Source organism: Cyanistes caeruleus, chromosome 2, assembly GCF_971803275.1.
Source record: "Cyanistes caeruleus chromosome 2, bCyaCae1.hap1.1, whole genome shotgun sequence".
Taxonomy (NCBI): Eukaryota; Metazoa; Chordata; class Aves; order Passeriformes; family Paridae; genus Cyanistes; species Cyanistes caeruleus.
The window spans coordinates 34486593-34507037 of record NC_141702.1 but is presented as its reverse complement, the minus strand read 5'-3'; positions in this window follow the sequence as shown (position 1 = coordinate 34507037).

The following is a 20445-nucleotide window of genomic DNA, read 5'->3' as shown; positions in this document are numbered from 1 at the left end:
GATTTGTGTGTAGTTAGCAGCTGCCTGTGGTTTAGCAGACACCTAGAAAGCAAAGGAAACAACACTTCTCACTGCAGCTGATTTAGAACTGACAACAAAGAAACAAAAACCAACGAAACAACAATAGGAAAACAGTATTGAAAGGATCATTATTCCAGAGTGAAAAGCTTTGAATTTCTTCCAGATCTGTGGTGGTTTAAAGAGAAAAGCTTTCTTGCACCACTTATGACAATTATGACTGTGTTATAAGAATAAAGACGTATGGTTGCATTTGCATGTTAATAAAAATGATATAAAGAAACAAGCTTCTGAATTTTTGTCGTTTTTCTGTACTGCACTCTCAAAAAAAAACTTCTCAGGTTGCAGATCTACAAACCAGCTGCCCAAGCTGACTTTCAACAGTGTTGTTGATAGACAATTGTACTTACACAAGTCCAGGGTTCAAAGTCCCCAAAAAATTATTCTGATTTTTCTTCAAACTCTGTTGAATCCCTCTGTTTGTCATGTTTTAAAAGAAATAATAACGTATGTTAGGGGAAAGCATATTTATATACCTTTCAAGATGAAGCTAAATTAGAAGCGAAGACTAAAACATTCATGAATGCAGAGTGAAGTTTTAACAGCAGCCACCCCTTCAGGTTAGATGCAAATCTACAGATATAAATAATTAATAAGAAGTGGATTACTCACACACTGTATTCATATCTTGCAGTGATATCACTTTCACAAGGGATAATTTTAAGATGGAATTAATATGATATTAAGTGGAGGCTGCAGAAAAGCTATGAGGAAATGGTGTGTTGTGCCTGTGGAATAGCTTCTGGGGCAGCCTCCTTGCCCATAGCAGCCATTGAGAACCCACCTTCCTGCGCCAAAGCATCTTCCACTGCTCTTATGCTCGGCTACTGAAAATGCTGCTTCCTTTCCTGCTGGAGTTTAAAGCTCTTAGCACCATTTCTGTGAACCATCTCCTGGTATATTCTAATGGTGACTGGGTAACTATAATTAGCATTCTTTGAATAAGGTTCATAGCCTTGTGCATCGCTTTTTTCCTTTTAGTAATCCATTTTCACTTTTCAATGAAGGTAGATCAGAACTTAGGCATTATTCCATAACCAGCTATGCAAAAGATGGATATCAACTCTCTAATGATCCTGCATATTCCTCTTTCCAGTAGGATGTAGAGCCAAGATAACCACTTCATAGCAGTTAAGTCCTTAACTGCTAGTTTTGTCCTTAGAAACTTCTTCAGAATCATAAATTTCTAGCATATGCTCCTTTTTTCTTTGAGTGTGACCCGCAGTCTGTGTTCCTCTCTCTGCAGACTCCATGTTCTGAAATGCCTTTAAACAATATAATAAAAAATGCCAGGTAAGTTCATGACTATGCCACCTTTCCACTGATAGATGTTTAAAATCTGAATCAGCACCACATCTGATGTGTTCTTACTTGCATTTTAATGCAATTAGTTGAGTTATCTGAACATGGTGCAGATATTACATGTAACTTGCAATTATTTTTACGAGACAAAGTTGTAACCAAATTTAAAAACTGATTTATACTTGTTAGATATACCCTACTTCCCTTAAAAGTACTAAGTGTTAGTTAGGCTTTGAATAAGCTCACCTCTCTACTCTCAGGAGTTAAAACAAACAGTTTCTCTGACAGCCAGCAAATACCAGTAATCAGATTCTTGGATAATTGTTCCAACTTCTGCAACACTTGAAGTTACCACCTAGAAAAGTTTAAGTTCTGAAAAGAAAGAATAAGTCACCCACAGCGCTTGCAGTCTCCGCTTTAATTTATTTGATTCATCCTGTTCCAAACTTCCTGCTCTTTTGTCCACCTCTGGCAACCTATATAGGTTGTCCCTGTACAGATCCTCACATTTGGTTGTTTTGGTAATGCCTTAGCACAGCATTCTTTTTCATTGGTGTTTTGGTCACAGAATAAATTCTTTTGAGATATCCTGCTATACCCTATTTCATGAAGCATCTTGTTCCTGGAACAGCGATTTCTGTGAAGAGTACAGGGGGAAAAAAACCCTCAGAGATTTCTGGTTCAATCTTGTAAGCCACACAAGGAAAGAGGGACAGGAATACTTCATTCCAATAAATTCCAGGTATTGTTTTCTAAGTATTGTGTTGTGTATGAAGCAGCTTTATTCCAACAAAACTGCTCATGAGTCACAGGCATTATATCCTAGTTTATCCTGCAGATGACAGTTCTGTCATAATTTAGCAAAACAACCTGCAGTGCCTGCCAAGCCCAGCATTAGTAAGCAATAAAACAGAAATGTGCTCCATGTCACTGAGATTTGGTAGGCTACAGCCTACAGTTCAAAGCCTTACCAGAAAGCCATGTTCACCCACTGAAACTGGTAAGCCATGTCAACTGATGGAAATCACAAGTGTGCCTTACTGCCTAAAGCTCCTCCAAGTTATGTTTGCTTTATTCTGAAGTCTGAGAAACAGGTAAACCTAATTTGCTTTTACTGCCCAGGTTCTGCTGTGCTGTACAGAAGAGCACTTCTGCAGTGGTAGCCAAGGCAGTTGTGTCATTCCATGGACTATTGGAAGGGAAGGAGAAGCCTTCCATCTGCCTTCAGACATCAGGCTCACAAGTCTTCACAGACCCTTGCAGTGAAATTCCATTGTCCTGAAGTTGTCTGTGAGGAACTGGCTGATCTGAGACTGAAGGAAAGGAAGTGGTTCCCTGCAAGTATCCCCAGGCTTCCCAGCAAGGGCAGCTCTCTGCAGCTCATCTGTTCTATTTTCACAGATTCATGTCCTTCTCTAGGCAGGGATAACCTGCCAAGCAGATTAATATTGATGTGCCTTGCAGGTATCAACTCAGATTTTTACACTATGATAGGCTTTACTGCACCTACTGCCCTGCTCAGTCTGTGTTCTCCTTCTTGTAGTTCAAGTCATAGCTCAGATGGGCCTGTGAGTGGGGCACTTCCCCCTGCAGGGGTAAATGGGATGTGATCAGACAGCTGGAGACTGCAAAGGCAGGACGTAAATATAATTCCACATTCCCTTAGATATGAGAGAGAGGACATTCAAATATTCATTCTCTGATCCTTTACAAAGGCTGTCATCTTATGCTGAACCCTTAGGGCAGGTTGTGAAGCTCCAGTTAGCCTGGAATTCGTAGTGGTTTTTCTTCCTGCTGTCCCCTCCATAGTAGAGGAGGATACTGACAGTGGGGATCGCCTTCTGCCAGAGGTGTGTTTGCTCACAGAACATTTACAGCCCTGTATTCACTGCTGTAGTGAGGATCTTGATCAACCAGGTCTTCACCTCTCGAGGAATCACATCATTGAACTACAAGGCAATTCACCATAAAAAATTATTACACTGCCTTCTGTGAGGCATTGTTTGCTGGGAGCCAATTTCTTTTATTAGATAAACCAGGAGAAACTAATATAATCAGACAGGCAGACTAACATGCACACAGTCTTTCTTCTGGTCTGAAGGAGAAGCTACATCCTCAAAGCCAAGTGCAATTTGAATGAGATTTTAACTTGATTTATGTTAATCTGTTAAATGGTTTGAAAGAATATATGGTTGAAATCTGTAAAGCGGAGGTTGGTATTAGACAGACATACAGCTCTAAGGTTGGTAGCTCCAAAAAAAGAGAGGTAGTTTGCTCCTTACGGCACAGATCTGTAAAGGATAAATAAAGGATGGGGAGTAGGCAGAAGCCAGCATTCTTCTTGAGTCTGTGGTTTTCATTATGTAGTACAGTTATGGACTATGCTTGCCAGACTCTTCTGGTTAAGGTAAACACTTTGAGGGTCGTGAGAGAGGTGAAAGGAGCACTCCTCTGAATATGCTGCCAATTTGCCTGTAAGGAGGTGTTTGCTCTGTGCTATTGCACAGCAGCAGTTTGGTTTCTTCAAAATTTACAGACCAACATACCCACTTCTACAAATACAGCTACAGTCCAACATAATATGAACAGTCATTGCAATGACAACATTCATTTAGGAAGGACTGTTCCTTCTTCAAACATCATGGGTTTGGGGAGGGAGCCCCTTAAATAGGCCTTACCATGCTACAGGAACAAAATCCTGTTTATAATACATGCACAGTTGTCACATAGCACCAGCAATGGTAAGGTGCATGGAAGAAATGCAGAATCAAGAGTGACCCACCATCCATAGAGAAAGAAAAGATCCTTGGTGGGAAGGAATTTCCTCCTTTCTTCAAGGTGGTCAGCAGAGACTCCTAACATCTTAAAAGTTTCCATTTCTGTTAGGCACTTTAAATACTAAACATCACTTTAAAATTCAGCTCTCATTTAACCTCCAATGAAAATTTAGCTCTTTAAAGGGCTTACTGTTTTAAAAAATTAATTTTGCATCCACAGTTAGTATAAAACCACAGCTCCCTGAAGTCTGCATGTAACTGGCTTGTAGCCATCTTCAGCTTTGAAAAGTTTCCCTTGATAAAGCAAGATATGCTTGCACTACAATTAGGTTTTTTAGCCTCTAATCTTTGTAAATCATGTTTCTTCAAAGAAATAATCTTTCTGCTTGGACTAGGATAGAGCTTGGAAATAGCTATTAATATGTAAGTACGTGCTATTTGTATAGCAAAATACCTTTCATCTGGAGGTCTCAAGACTTTAGACCATCTTCAAATCCGACTCCTGAGCTCAACAGAGATGTTTAAGTGCCTCCTGTGTCAGAGAAAGGGCCACAGGCTCTTGTATCTTCTGCATGCTTAAAGTGCTCCAAAAGCCAAATAATCTCTGTGACTGGAGAGCATGGAGAGCAAGGATGATTGATACAGGAATCCCTCTGGCCAGCACAAGGACAAGAGGTCAGAACTTTTCACCAGCAGCTAAGAGAGATATATTCATTCCTTCACCTTTAAATGAGGCTGCCCCCATCATAAAGGGCTTGCTAGGAAATTGAAAAGGCTGAACTTGCTAACCTGCAGGCCTTCCTTCCCTGAGGGTCTGGCAGTGGTAACTTCCAGCAGTTCAAAGATTATTTTATAGTATGGAAAAGTTTTTCTCTACAGCATTGAAAACCTTGATAGGTAGCACGCAGCCCTGCTTCAGTGAAAGTCTTGTGTCAGAGGCTGTGTGAGTATGGAATTCTTAAGTCTGTACTCAATAAGGGTTTTTGTATCTTTCCAAAATCTTTCTTAGTCAGAGAAAAACCAACTCTTTTTGGCTCTCTTAGATCAAAAACAGTCCAGTGACTCTGTCAGGCCTAACCCAAGCCACACAGTGTTTCAAAGTCCACACTGCTCCTGAAATCCCCATTGACAACTTGTTCTCAAATGGAACTCAGTGGGACAGAAAAAAGGGCAGAGGTGAGTGCCACCAGCTTCAAGCAGCATTCAGCCCTCTGTGTAGCCTGGGAAAACACATGGCACAACCATTCCCAGAAAAAGCAAAACAAACCTGCTACAAGAACATGCTGTAGTTAAGCAAATGGTTTAGAAAGCTAAGCTAAAATGAGACCACCAGGTATGTTTAAGCTGTCAAGTGTGAAAAAGCCCTTCAGTGACAATAGGCCTGGCATGCTAGTTCTCTTGCTAGGGTGGTGTTTGAGAATGGAGTGAGGTTCTAACAGCTCAGTAATATAAATAACAGGCAGCTTTATGAAATCATACTATACAGCTCGTAATGAAATTAACGGGCCTTTTGTGCACAGATCAGAATAAGATTCTAGTATTTGAAAAGAACATAACAGGCATAAATTTGCATCAGCTTGATATGGATATAAATGTGAAACAATTCACAGCACTGGTTTTATGATCAGTAGAAGTGATATGCCTGAAGCCTCCTCACAGGAGACAGTTAATGCTGTGGTGCTTCTCTCCAGCAAGAGCTGATTATTAACTTCTTGCTGCTTTTCTGTGTCTTCAAGAACAATTTTTGGATTACATGGGAGAGAATGAAAATTAAATTTATAATATCTATGTATCTTTCTTGTAACTTAAGTTCCTAGTAAGCAAGTTATTGCATATATTTGATAAGTCCAGTATGATAATGAAAAGTGGCAGATGTCCTCTGAGCTTGTAGGATACAACAGTCCTTACATCCAATTTTAGAAGATTTTTACAATGAGGATGGTAAAACCCTGGAAAATTTCAAGGCCAGATTGGATGGGCTCTGAACAATTTGATCTAGTTGAAGATGTCCCTGCTCACTGCAGAGGGGTTGGCCTAGATGGCATTTAAAGTTAATATCCAACCCAAACTGTTCTATGTTTCTGTGATTATAACATCCAGAAAAAACCCTTGACACACAAGGGAGCTAAGGAACTCCAAATGAAGTTGAAGAATTTCACTTCTTCATTATTTTTTTTTTTAACATAGCCTTTGGCAGTAGTTCCAGATCTTGAAGTTTCATAGTAGGAAGCAGAGTACAAGTCCATATGATGGGGGCACCCATGTCCTGAAACAGATAGAGGTTAAATGGCAAGGGGGGATGTTACAGGAAGATGCCCAAAAGGAGATTTGAGAAACACAAAGCATAAAAATATAGTCACACCTTTGTCCAGGGAAGACACCCCAGCTATCAGTCCCAAGGGGGAAATAGAAAAATGCATTAGAAAGCTTGTTCCCAACTCTTTATGACTATGAATAAATCCTCCATCATGAGCAGTGAGAACGTATATTCTGATGAATCAACAGATCATCAGCAGATGGAGTACCCTGTCACTGTGCTACATTCTTTGGTTTCAAATATTTCTGTGACTTTCCAGGAGGGATAAAACCCAACCAACAAGTCAATTATAGTAATAAAATATAATTTAACTCAATTTTCTTACCATCATCACAGAAGCAACAAGGACACAAAAGCAAGGTATGTCAGGAGAACATAAGGCTGGAGATACCAGCACGACTTCATGGTTAAAAACACTTCTGTCAGATTTTCAAAAACTCTACCGTTGATATCAGAAAAGAAACAAATGTGATGGCTGAGCTACTCACAGTGCTACTAGCTAGTACTGAAAATTACAGAACTGGTGGCACAATCTGCTTCGTTGCTGAGAAGCTGACTCAAAGGTTTCCAATGCTGATGGATAACAATGTGAAACTTATGTCATGAGAACTACTCATAAGCAAAATACTGGACAACAGCCAAGGAAGATGGAAAGAAGATTGCTAAAGCTGGGAAATACAATGTGTACTAAGTATTAAACAGTAGGAGAGCGAAGGGAGCTAGGCAGTCAGACAATAAACAAGTGACAAGTGGAGCCCTAAATTAATTTAATCAGACAGTAAAAATCATAACAACTTTTGAAGAAGAGTGAAAGGAAAATGCCAAGAGGCTGAAAATTAAATAAAGGTGCAGAGAAAGCACAATGGATTTAAATTGCTTTAATTTAAAAATGAAACCATAGGAGGAACATTTATCATTGTACAGGGGAAAAGAGACAAAGAGCTCTCTGTCATGATTCATTCAGCTTCAATTTGGGCAAGTCAGCTTCAAAACGTGGGAGAAAGCTACTTGCAGCCACAGTGTGTATTGTTATTTGAGCCCAATAATAAGCTTTTCTGTAACACCTTCCCACTGCCACAGCACTGAAGCAGATTGTGTGAAGCCATGGCAGAGATTTGAAGGGTCTTACCCAAGCAGTCCATGGCTGAACCAGGAACCAAAGCCAGGTGGCACCTGAAAAACCATGTGCCAAAAGCAGCTGGTACTTGAGACCGCTCTTTCTTGCTGATGCATGAGTCCGGTCTACATATTGGCACGGCTGGACTGGTCATCCCCAAGCAGCGCTAGAAGACAACCAGGGCTTTGCAAGTCATTGTTGACAGCTGTGGAGAAGACCCAGACTCCTGCATATATTCCCAGATCTTCATACCTGTGCACCTTCAGAAGCTCTCTGACTTTCACCAGAGAGAGCTGATTACTGCATTCATTGTTAAGATCCATCCCATTGGAGCCACTTTGCTATAGTGGCTTTAGAGACTTGCTATATGTAAACATGCTAACAATTACTGTTCCAGCCAAGGCTTCAGACACTCACACAGCTTGACTGGAAGTGGAGCTGTCTTGTCAATGCAGAAATGTCAGGTTGTGGGTCTGGCAGGCAACTGAGCACCACACAACCGCTCGCTTGCATCCCCCTCCAACTCACAGTGGAGCAGGGAAAGAGGAAAGGAAGAGCAAAAGTAAGATAAAAAGGAGGGAGGGAGGGAACTGAAACAAACCAAAACAATCACTTACCACCTCCCATGAGTGGACTGATACCAGCCATGAAAAAAAAAAAAGATGGCTCATCTCCCTAAATATCCTCCTGTCCATTTTGTTGCTGAGCATGACATTATATGACACGGAATATCCTCTTGCTTAGTTTGGGACATCTGCCTAGTTGTGCCCTCTCCACCCTCAATCTATTCTCTGGTGGGGGTGGACATGAAAAGTGAGAAACCAAGGCTTTGATGCTGTGCAGAAACTGTTCATCTATAGCTAAAACATCAGTGTGTTATCACCACTCTGTGGAAGAAATTGCATTTCCTACAGCATGCTTGATGAGGATTGTCCCAGTTTTGAGACACTCATAATCAGAAGCTGAAGAAAAAATTCAGGCTCGTACACCATGTGATGGTAAAAAAATTACATTGCTATGCAACTCCTGAAGAAGTGTATAAGTTCAAATCTTACCCTCCCAAAAGCAGGGAGTAATACTAGGTTGGCTTCTAGATGAGCCCTGCTGTTATGGATGTCATAACTTAAAAAGGAATAGGGTATGTTGTACAGTTTACAATTTTCCCATCCCATCCCATCTCTGGCTTTCCAGTTATTAGAACGATACACAAAAATTTCCTATCCAATTTAACAGCAAACACCATTTGTGCACATCTGCTTGCTCAGTATGATCATTTCTCGACCAACGTAATGGGCAGTGTTTGGGTACAGCCTAACATATGGGGAATGTCAGATTCATAAGTGTCAGAAATAACTATAGGATACAACAAAAAAGAAAAGTCTTGATGGGGGGGTGGAACTAGACAATCTTTAAGGTTCCTTCCAGTGCAAATCATTCTATAATTCTGTATAAAAACAGTTGATAAAAAGCTGCATCTTGGCACATTTTCACTTCTTCAGTTTTTCTTGCACACATCCCATCCCCTGTCCAGACTGATCTGTTTTGCATTTACCCTTTTTCACTCTGGAGAAGATTGTTAAGATTACAGCTGGGAAGGGAACATGGAAATCAGAGTAATTAGCAGTAAGTTCTGGGAAAACCATGACTGCTGAGAATCCACTCCAAGCTAAGGTTCACCTTGAAGGCTCACTGAGGACCAGACTGACAGAACAGTGAGCTCCAGGTCAGCAATACTCAGTAAAGACACTTCAAGTATTCACACTACAGGACAATGATCACTTTGGAAAAAATATCTCATGTCTAAAGAGGATAGAAAAAGATAGCTAAAAGTCAACTTCTTGACAATGCCATTCTTCTGTACCAACCTACCAGAGTATGGTTTAAAAGAGAATTATGCTGCATAGCAGATAAAATAACAATTGAAATATCAAGCTGGTGGGGTTCTTTAACAGAACTAATGGCAATAGCAGCCAAGTAATTTGTTTTACCAGATATTTCAGAAAGTGATGTGCACAGGCAGATAGATCCATGGTGCCAGGATAGTTCTTTGATGGAAGTCTGTAGAAGCAGAGGACAGCATAAACAGCTCTTGATACACTTGCTCTGTTATGTGAAGTACCTTACCAAGAGTGAGAGGCATAGAAGACAGAGACAGTAATTGGAATAAATATAAGACAACTTGCCAGGAAATGTAGTCGTTAGGCAAAAATAAAGATGTTTTGGATCCTTGCAGAGACAAAGAGGCCAGTGATCAGGCAGGCAGGTCACAAGATGCTCACCACAGACTTCCAGGTCCTTAGAACAGATGAAAATTTCTTGGCAGTAGCAATAAAATAGTATTATCGACATATTCCATGAATATGTCTGAAGAAGAGAGGGGATATATTTTAAAATAAATTTTCCATCTGTCAGCCTAAACATGCATCACCAGCATCACTTGCTGCCAATGATCCAGGAAGACATGGTTTACTCTCATCTCAGAGTACTAGCAGAGACTCTGCTTTAGATGATGTGCACTTTTTTCTGCAAATTAAGTATATCCATTCAGATGCCTGCACTTAGCTGAATTCAGATGCCTAACACAAAAGCTGAAACAAAGGCCCCACACCCACATCTCCCTGGGGTTCACACAGACGAGACTTGCAGTGCTCCTTGGGATAAGACAAGTCACTTGCCACCAAAGAAGTGAATTTCTTTTAAGAATCTTGCGCTTTCTAAGTAATGGGAATCCCTGCAATAATTAGTTCCTTTTCTTCCATAGAAGAAAGGGATAAAGGATTTTAATTATGCAGTTCTGACAGTGACTGTGGTAATTATATCCCTGCAATGCATAACAGATTATTTTCACAGATGAGGTCGATTTTATTAAAAAACAGTTTCAGGATTTGTTTTCAACAGCATTGTAGACTTGAAAAAACCACCATGTTTACAGAAGAAGCAGGGGAGACCTGAAACAAATTAGCACTTTGATTAAATTCTGTCCATGCCAAAAACTTTTTTCCTAATGCCAAGTGAGGAAGAAGATATTTACTGTTTATGTTCATCAAAAGAGTCCCCTGCAAGCCCAGATAACAGCAGGAGAATGTGCATTCAGGGCCTGACCTTGAGCTCGCTGAAACCAAAAGGAAAAAAAGGTAACACCTTGGCATCACCCCTGCATTTCTGCAGGCACATTACAGAATTTCATGCTGGTTTCATTTTCTTTTTCATTTTCTTTTTCAAACACTTCTTTCACCATCACACTCCCATCTCTAAACACCCCTGTGAACATGTCAGTAAAATAACACCCACTGGTCAAAACATTTACATTTAGCTCGTCTGTTTCCCTTTTTATTTATCTTGGCATTTTTTCAAGGAATGCTCTGAGGCTTTCTGAAATTGCTGGTTTTGTCAAGTTCATGTTCTCCTCAACACATGTGTTTCTCTATTATGCTGCCATTTCTTCTCTTCAGTGAAGGCTGAGGTGAGGAAGAGAGAAGGAATAAAGTGTTTGCTGTCCTTCACCTCCACCAACACATGAAATCATCCCAAGCTAGTAATAAGACAGAAGACACTATTTCAAGTCCACATTTTTCTAAGTGACACATACTGAAGAGCCCAAGTCAACTTTAGATAAAGAACTGCAGTTCTCATTGTTGTTTCAGTCCAGTTTTAGCAACCATCCAGGCTAGGCACTACATTCAGTCCCAGCACCCTCATCCGTATAGTCAGTTGTGTGCTCAAATGGACACTATCACAGGATCAGCCAGAAGTGGGGCTTTTCTTCAGTGCCTAGGAATTCACACTCTTGCTGCCAGTGGCAAAACTACTGCTAAAACTATTTTCAGCACTTTGCCACACACAAACCTAGGCTGGAAAGACGAGTTCACTCCCTAAACCTTATGATCAGCAGCATGTTTTAGTTCTGAAGGGATGGATGAGTAGTGGACATAGAAGTAGGCTAAGTCAACTGTACCTCAATTTGCTTTTCCAAACTTTCTCAGCATCTGCTGAGCTAGATTTCATGTCTACTCGGCCAGGCCCATCCCTTGCTGAAAACAGCCCCAAAGAGGTATGGGCTGGACATACCTTCCATCATCCAGAGCAATGGGTACAGTAACAGCTGCTCTGCAAAAGTATTGAGAAACGTTTGTTTCCAGCAGAAACAGGACAGCTGCACTACCTGTCTCCTTTGGGCTAATGGGAGCACCCTTTAACAAGCCTCAGAGAAAGACCTTCTCCACAACAGGGCTGCCTCTGAGGGTGCTTTTCCCAAGAGACAGCCCATCTTCCTTCTACTAAAACCTTTGACTTGTGCTTGGTTCCCAAGGTGTTTGTGCCACTTCACTGACAAGATGCAGATCCCACCCTGCATGAGTAGGGAACACAGAAGTAGGCTAAACCAGTGGTTCCCTTAATGGTTTTACATTTTTGGCTTCCCAAACAGTTGCTGGGCAAGGGATGGCCAGCAGTTTTCCACTTTGTGAGAACAACTGGCCAGTTTGATGAGAGAAGAAATATGACAGGACAGAAGCATCTTCACTAAACCAGATTTTCAGCCTAGATTTAAATCTGAGATGAGAGCAGTAGGTCAGGACTGAGGATGAAAGAGGAATGTCCTGCTGGTGCTGTGCCCTCACAGAAGACCAGCAGGGACAGAAAACCCCATTAGAGTGACAGTGACTCTACTTCCTAAACCCAACATGCATGGAGCTGAATGTGCAGAGAGCCCCAGCCTACACAAGGGGTCTTTCTGCAGCTGCAGGATCAGTCACCTCCAGTGTCTCACAGCAAAATAACCCCTGTGCCTGAGTGATGGATTTATCCTGCTCTCCTGTCAAGCAGCACACATTAAGAGACACTTCCAGATAACACCACTTCTCGGGGTCTTGATCTGTCAGCTCATTTTTCAAGTGTTCAGGCTGTGTGAGCATCCCAATACACAATTCACAAGCATTCTTGCCATGCGTAGAATTTTAGTAAGAGCTTTACCGAAAGGTAAAGCATTAAAAATCAACTGCATTAAAAATGTATAATTATTTCATATTTTAAAAAAATTATATAATTACTATTTATTTAGTAAAATTCCACTGTCTTTGGGTCTTACTATACACAGCCCAACAAGATATAAATTCTGAATTTTCCTCACACTCATTCTCCCTTGAGTACATAAAATTTATTTGTAAACAGTCTCATGATACCAATCTATTTGAAAGGGGGAATAAAAGCAAACACACTTTCACTTAGGAAGCTGTCTGGACTGCCAAAGCTGCTGCATGCCATTATAAATACAACTGTGCATGGAATACAAACAAAAATTGTATCCTGTGTCTTTTTCCATAGAATTTATTCACCTGAGACCTACTGTGGTCTTGTTATTTTCCTGTTTTATTAAATGTGACATTGTTCTGTTGGCTTTATTCCCAGTGAATGGAATATGAACTAAGTGTTGTTCCAAATCACCCATGGCATAGTCCATCAGTCCAGCTAATTTCTGTCTTACGCTGAGCAACATTTTTCATTGCTATGGTAACTACACAGCTGCTACAGGACTGGGGTAGGAAACCAGTTTAGGTAATTATTTCTCAATTCCTCAGATCCAAGAGAACTCCTGCTTATTCTGCTATATCTATGTATGTTTGGGAGAGCACAGATATTCACTGATGACTGAACCTCTTTATAGCCACATCTGCAAATAGAAAAAAACATGCCTGCCACTATCAAGAAGCCCACAGTTCACACTGTCAAAGGGATCTCAGCCATATGCAGAGAGGCAAGGTTACGGGCATTTTCCACATTCATGGCATAGGATAGTTTTCAGAGTTGGACTAGAGAAACTAATACAGAAAATCAAAGCCAGGCACCTGAAAAAAAAACAGCATTCTGGTACTTTCAGTTTGTGTGTCAGAGCAGGACACCTCGGTGCTTTGCTCTAAGACATTGTTTGGCTTTTAATAGATTAAACTGTTCCAGCACAGTCTAAGCTGTCCATTGGTCTCAGTTCATGGCTTCTGGTAGAACAACTATGGTTCAAAGGTACCACAAAACCGTCTCTGACACAGCACAGACAAAACCAGGAGCATTAAATCTGCTGCACAGTTTTGCTGGAGGACATACTGGGATATCGAAGCAGAGTTCACTGCAAGTTCTTTCAATGGCAACTGGTGAGCTGAGGGAGCTGAAACCAGTGTCTTTACTACCAGGAGTCAATAAAAGGTTAATAATTGATGAAAAGGTATTTCAAGCATCTTTCATCATCCTTCAAGCATTTTTAATCATCCTTAGCTTGCAGTATAGAAATTTAATTATTTTTTTCTGCTGCCTTGAAGAATATATAAAATTATAATTTCTAGTTGAAAAAACCAAACAGTTATACACAGGATTCATGCATTTTCTTGACTTCTGGCAAAGGATGAAAAAGGAAAGGAGCTGCACTCAATTTTTCTTTGTAGTCATTTTGAAGTAGTCATACTAACAATCAGAAAGAGATTACATAAAAGTTTGGCCGTTACTTGCAAGTTTGTTGCCAGATCTTTATTTGCTATAAAAGTTTTAGAAACTATTTTCCAAAGCAATTATTTTCTGGGCTGGGAGAAGTTCTTTTTGTAAATACACTGGCATATTTTATTACTGAATTATTCTTATTTTACTAAGAGAACGTCAGGAAGAGCTACACAGCGTTAAATGCTAACCAAGATAAGTTATACCTTAGCTCAAGGCCTTATCAAGAGAGACTGGCAAATGTGTCCCTTACCTATGCAAGACACCATGTTCTTAGGTCCTCAACATATACTAAAGGGCTGTGTTGAGATTTTCTAATCTCAACAAGATGTGCTTTGCTGGGAGACACTATTTCTTCTCTTAGACAAACTGAAATAAGAAAAAAAAAAAAAAGAAGGGCACACCAGCTTTGTGCCTGAAACAGAAAGAACAGATTTCCAGTTGAAATTTGAGATGGTTGATCTGAATTTAACTTGATTCTGTTCCTCAGCTACTCAGCTTAAGGGGAAAGGAAAGAGAGCAGCAGAGTGCTCCTGAGGAGAACAATGAGCACAGTGCTGGCGCAGGGGACACGCACACACACAGCAGTCATGAGTGCTGGGGAGTATATAAGGTGTACAGGTTCAGGCATATTTGATGGTTTGAGACCTTAAATTGGAGGGAGTAGGGTAGAGAGAAACTTTGAGACAACAGCACTGATAAGGCAAGCTAAGCTAGAGATTAGTGTCACTGGACAAGGTGATGTATGAACAACAAGTCTGAAAAATAATACACTGAATATTCAGTATATTATCAATACAGAATTCCTTTCTTGCCCTTGTTCACTGACCAGCTGTGCTCTGTAGAACACCATTGCAAACACCTCATCAAAGGTCTCCTGAGTGGAGTTTTTGACAGGTTATGTCTCAAATATAAACTAGGAGCCTAGGAGATGAGTTCAAAAAGTAACCAAAGCCCTACAGGCTCACATTTAAAACAACCAATTTATTGACTTATTTATTTTAATATGAATAAAATACATGATAAGGCCTTGGTAGCTGTTTGCATCATCAACCAAGAGAAATGCAAGAACAAGCTGACTACTTAGGGGAAAGCAAAAATTGTGTGACTAAGTATGCACTCCGACCTATGGTGCATGTTTACAAAGGCAAAACATTTGCAAGGTTTATAAAAACATTTTGGCAGGGTCCATCTTTACTGTGCTCACAAAGCCCAAAGCTAAGGGAGTATCAGTCCTAAGGTACCAGTATCTCCCACACTGGGAGCCTGAACAAAGCAGCCTGTGCCAAGCTGCATGGTTCCAGGATGACAGCTTGGGAGGGCTGGTCAAGCCCCTGATTGTTTCCTAAGAAGAAGATGTAGTAGTAACTCAGCTTGTAAACTTTGCTGGCAAGTTTTCTAAAGTTCATGAAAAAAACAGTAGGGAAGATATTAAATTATTAAAATTGTTTCACTGGCTTCAAAATATGCAGAGGAATTTTTGCATATAAGCACTACTTATCCAGAATTTTTTTTATTAAGACTTCCCTATTCAGTAGTCTTTACAGAAAAATAATTTTACAGGAATTTCTGCACTGAAAAAGAACACTGTTCATTCGACTGCTGTACAGAATTCCTGTTAATGAACTTATTTTTCCTGTGAGGAATGATGCAGAATATTGAAAGGAGAATAGATAGATTTAAGATGGTTATTTAAACACCTTTTTAGACTTAAAAGATGCCACCATAAAGAATCTGCTTTTATTCATTCATCTTGTTGAATGGCTATAGGGAGGCAGCAGGTGAAGATGACCTTACTTAAAACTCACACTGACTGTGTTATTTAGGAGCAAACTAAACTCCATTGCTCCAAACAGTCCAAGCTACCAGAGGCAGTGGATGCACTTTCCAAAAGTGGAGCCTGCTGTGGAGATAGGAGATGGCTCCCCACAAAATTTAACACTTACATAGTATACACCCTCCTTTCTCTCTCCTTCCCCTGGTGTAAAAGCATCTGTGAAGGCCTTTCACCACTTGGAACATTGACATATGAACAGACCGTTCAAGACATGGAAGTTTTGGGCAGAAGACCCTAAATTATAACCTTCCTGGACATCATTTCTTTCACCTCCCAAGCAGCTGACATTTAGACCTGTCACTCATATCCCTCATGTAACTCATATTGCTATTTTGGAATATGAATTAGAGCAGAACCTCCCTGGCTTTTCCATGAACACCATTCCAGGTGTCGTTTCCACAATTTTAACTGAAGCAGGTAACTCTTCTCTGAAATTGTCTTCATCTTCAATGGAGCTGATGCTCAAAATTTTACTTTGTCTTCAGCACTGACCTTCAGTTGATCAAGGGGGACACAGTTCAAAGAGATCAACAAGACCAAAAGGGAAACAAGGTGAGCACCTTCTCCCCATCCTGAGCTGGTCAATTGGTTTAGAAACTTTTTTCCCCTTTACTGGGAATAAGCTAGGAACCACTTCTGACTTAGTGAGTAGAAAGGTCATAGCATACCGTGCTTTAACTAATAGACCTGTCTTTATAGACACTGGTAAAAGCTGCTCTTCTATGACTACAATTTGAGCAGCTTGAAGTCACTTATTCTTCTACAACATATTCTCAAATGCCTCCCCAGCCCTCCATCTTCTGCCAGGTAAATATCTTTGTACCTTTTGCAAGTTGATTCAATCTTCTTTTTTTATTTGCTTTTAAATCCACAGTAAGTAGATGTTCCTTACCTCATCTCACTGCATTTTAAATTGATTTATTATTTCAAATAGGAGAAAATGGTTCCAACAGGATCATGTTTTCTACCTGCACATGCAAAGACAAGACTGTGAGCAGGTATATTTCAGTTAGAAACGTTTGCAAGTTCGTGACAAAACCCAGACATTCCTCTTTGACCTCTATGTGCCCAATCATCGATAACAGAATCAATAAATCCCTTGAGAAGTTACAAAGCACACAAGGTAAGTGCATTTCTCATGGTTAAATGCAGAAAGATATGCAAGTTGGGAAGAACATCCTGCCATTTTAAGGTTTAAAACCAGGATCTGCATCCTAGGGAGCTCCTCACTCCCTTCTGGGGCATCCAGCAGCAGCTCCTGGCAGATGCTCAGGTTTAGCAGCTAGCATGGACTTAACACTTCTCTACACCTACTACAATTTTTTACCTGTGTTGCCACAGCAACTCAGCATGCCCAGTTTGTGTGAAGCCAGTAATATGTTTCCATGGGAACTAAACACGCAGGCCTGCCCTGAAATTTCAGCTGGGAAAACATGAAATTTATCCAATAACAGGAAAATCAAAGAATGAAAGGCAGGTAGTTAACTAGGAGAATCTGTACTGCATACTCATAGGACTGTATAGAGAGACAACCACAGAATATTTACCCTGGCCAAGAACTAAGTAAATTTGGACTCTGACTAGAGTGTTAAGCCACTGACCACACACTCTAGGCAACTCTGTAAACAAATGATTTTTTTCCCCTTAGTGATTGGCAGCTTTAATATTTATAATATCTGCTCAAGATATAATGAAAGGGCTGTGGTTTTACAGAGTTTCGGTTTTTGTCAATCTAAATTTTTCCAGACTAGCCTAGGAAAATTACATAATCCCTTCTCCAAGTAGATTTATATATCTGTAGAATACAAAATGAAGTAAGCTTATTCTTTCCTCTGTTTGTGTGAAAACAGCTATTTTAATAGGACCATTTAAAGTATGATCAGGAAAATCATGGAAGTATTAATTCTTTATGAGTGCAGATATATTTTTAAACAAACATATACAGGAAAAAACTGAAGACAGTTAAAAAACAAAATCACCAAAAAACTTAAACCTGCTTTCACAGTTCTATTTCTTTACATCACTAGTGATCAAAAACCTAGATATTGAGACAGATTTAGGCACCAAACTGGGCTTCAGATGTATAGAAAACATTGTCTGACAGGTATAAACGGAAGAAAAAACAGACATGCAATAAAGATGCTGTTGATATGTCTGGCTTGCCAGTGAACATCTCAAATGGCCCACAGCACCCTTAATCCCACATCCAGCACAGCTGAACCAGCTCTCAACACCGTCACAGGCTGTGCTGATTTGAATTCTAGTGATTACTAAGAGAGCTCATAAATGTAGCTCTGCCACAGCCAGCTCATTTTAGACAACTCATTTTCAACCTAAATCCTGCTCTGGAGAGATCAAATAGACACAAAAACTCACTGAACTGTAAGATGTTTAAAACTTTTTTATGATTTCTTTTCCTGTCATTTCACCCCTTGCACCTTTTAAACATGTAATAATGCAAAGAATGAAAGAGTGGCAAAGTATCTCAATTTGACAAAAGCAGTCATGGTACTTTCAGTATCATCCTACAAAGGAAAAAAAAGCTGTAAGGTAGTGCTTATATAAGTAGGGATAATTGTTTTGTGTGTAAAACATTTTGATATTCATCTAACCACAGAACACTGTATCGAAGAAATGTACTGGAAGCACTCCACTGAGTATTTTAAGTACTTTGTTTCTCTTACTTGTTTTTTAAGTCATGGCAAGTTGCTGTGTGATATACCTTATCAACACCAGCTCACACATGGATACAGAAAACTTTCAGGAATCATAGAATCATTTAGGTTGGAAGAGACCTCTAAGATCATCAAATCCAACCTTTGAACAATCACCTTGTCAACTAGACCATGGCAGCAAGTGCCATGTCCAGGTGTTCCTTGAACATTCTATTGAATGGTAACTCCACCACCTCCCTGAGCAGTCCATTCCAGTACCTGACAGCCCTTGAAGAAATTCTTCCTGATGTCCAGCCAGCACCTCCTCTGGTGCAAGAGATTATGTCCTCTTGTCCTGTCACTTGTTACCTGGGAGAAGAGGCCAACCCCCACTTGGCTGCAGCCTCCTTTCAGGCAATTGTAGAGTGAGAATGTCTGAGCCTCCTCTCCAAGCAAACAACCCAGCTCCCTCCTCAGCTGTTCCTCATAGTCATAGTCAGACTCATAGCTCCCCATAGTCAGAGTCACTCCCAGACAGTTCATGAGCCTTCTTAACTTCTTTTAGACTTGGTCCAGCACCTCAATGTCATCCTTGTAGTAAAGGGGCCCAGAAGTGGACACAGAACTCAGGATGCAGCCTGACCAGTGCTGAGAACAGGGCCACAATCACTCTCCTGGTCCTGCTGGCCACACCATTGCTGGCCAGGCCAGGACATCGCTGGCCTTCTTGGCCACCTGGGCACTGCTGGCTCACGGTCAGCTAACTATCAACCAGCACCCCCAAGTCCTTTTGCACTGGGCTGCTTTCCAGTCAAAACATTTTGTGCCTGTTTGACCACATTGCTAGCAATAAAGGTTAATTACGAAAAAAAAAAAAAACCAAAACAAAACTGCCAGCAGCTCAATTTTAACTGCTGTATTAATGCTGATTTGATTCCTAATGCAAACAGGCAGACCATGAGCATTGCTGCCTTCAAAAAATATTCACACTTGATTTTAGATGCTCAGCCTGGTGGCCATCACTTTAAGAATGTATTATAAAATTTGTGATCCGCAACAAGTCTTTCAAGTGTTAGAACAATATAAGCAAAATTTAAAAGATACACTTCTGACATTTTTAACAAATTGTATCATATCTAGATCAGCAAGTTGAAGTAATGTCAAATGACCACTTGTTGCTGAGTTACTCCCACAAAGACCTATTATTAGTAGTAACAGATTATTCAAAACTCCAATGGAAATCTGAGGCTTTTAGAAGTATGACAATTAATCCTAAATTACATCTGAAAAATCCTCAAAGTGCCTAAGGTTTTAAGAGCCAGTCCTGGGGAAAACATGCAGCTCCGCTTATCTTAGCAGAAAATTCATTTTGGAATTTTGAAAAGTGTCCCTCCACTTAACTGCACTATAGATACAAATTATGACTGCCCTCAACTACAGTTTCAGTCTTCTGAAATAATTTGTGACCTATGGGCAACAAGTGAGAACCAGATCCTTTTCTAACATCAAGTCAAACTGAGGAGGGGACTGAAGAGATGACAGTTCAGTTAAGCGTAGCCGGTCACGGTCAGATAGCAATTTTAGCCTCTTTAAAGGGTATCATTAAGACATTTTTCTTGAATGTTTTAATGCCACAACTACAAGTTTTGCTTCTTAGGAGGAAGAAATATCCATTCAACACAACAGGAAGACATGAACAGTACTAGATGTCACACAAAACATGAAAAACATCTAACAAAGTAGCTGCTCTACTGTTTTTTTCTCCAAAACACTATTAGGCTGCAGGTTACTGCCTCATGATAATACATTTTAATAATGGAGCATAAAAAACACACCCGTGGAAATAACCTCATTTAACACTAGTGCAACCTGTCAAATATTTT